The sequence below is a fragment of the Condylura cristata genome, unplaced genomic scaffold (genome assembly GCF_000260355.1).
Source record: "Condylura cristata isolate star-nosed mole 26May11 unplaced genomic scaffold, ConCri1.0 scaffold00035, whole genome shotgun sequence".
NCBI classification, from domain to species: domain Eukaryota; kingdom Metazoa; phylum Chordata; class Mammalia; order Eulipotyphla; family Talpidae; genus Condylura; species Condylura cristata.
This window is the reverse complement of record NW_004567136.1, coordinates 15,132,732-15,133,672: the sequence shown is the minus strand read 5'-3', so window position 1 is coordinate 15,133,672 and position 941 is coordinate 15,132,732. Positions and strand designations below refer to the sequence as shown.

Sequence of the window (941 nt, the reverse complement as noted above, 5' to 3'; positions counted from 1 at the left end):
GACAATCGTCCCGCCCGCCCGCCCGGACCCAGCCCTGCCCAGGTGCCCACCTGTGGCCAGCCCAGCTGGTTTTGTAGGATACTGGGTTGGCACACGGTGATTTTTTTCTTGTAATTTAAAAGGCCCAGTATTGTTTGCCCTATTTAATGGACACCGAGATACCGTTAGTTTAAGTGATTAAACGTGCTGGCTATGCAGCCCGGCCGCCTCCGTGTGTTCTGTGCCGCGGGCCAGCGTCTCCGACCGCGGGTGGGCGCAGCGCGGGGCTCCAGAGTCTGCTCCCGTGGGGTCCCAGGGCCCCCCTTCAGGGGGCAGCAAGCTGCGCAAGGAGGGCAGCAGCTGGGGGTGGACGAGGCCGGAGGGACAGCTGAGCCCCTGCACTCGGGCCATCTCCGGCCGGGCGGGGGGGGGGAGAGCCTGAGCGGGCGGAGTGGTCAGGCCAGAGGGCCGAGGCCTCCGGGCCTGCCTGAGGGGGGCGCCTGCACCAAGGTGGCTTTTGTGGAGAACCCGAGGCCCGCTGGGGACTCCCCCAGCCGGGCCCCACAGCCCGGCGTCCAGGGGGCGGGGGGGCGGGAGGCGCCCGGCCTGGCGCCTCCATCAGGTGGAGGCTGAGCGCTGTGGGGGGCCGCGGGCGTGGGGAGGACCTGGACTGGGCTCCCCTTCCTGTTCCGGGCCACCCTGGCACTCCCGGGCTCGCCCGACTCCCACTGGCCGGCCGGCACATCAGGGTGGACTCCCTACGGCCATTCTTCACGGCCCCTCCTCCCTTCCGTTTCCGTGGGTCGAGGGCGGGGGCGGCAGGCACCGCCTGCCCCTTCCCCCCGTGGGCCCGCCCCGGGGCCATCGAGGAGGAAGTGCAGAGCAGGAACTGGCCGGAGGGCGCGGGGGCCCAGTCCGTGCTCAGCCGCCAGGAGCGGTGGCCGCTAGGTAACCCCGCTGCA

At 71.0% G+C, this 941-nt stretch overlaps 1 protein-coding gene across 1 annotated transcript in view; it reads left to right on the top strand.

Annotated features, from left to right (window-relative positions):
* The window catches only part of FES (FES proto-oncogene, tyrosine kinase), a 51,225-nt gene that overhangs the window by 38,596 nt on the left and 11,688 nt on the right, over window positions 1-941 (top strand). The gene's annotated exons all lie outside the window — the stretch shown is intronic.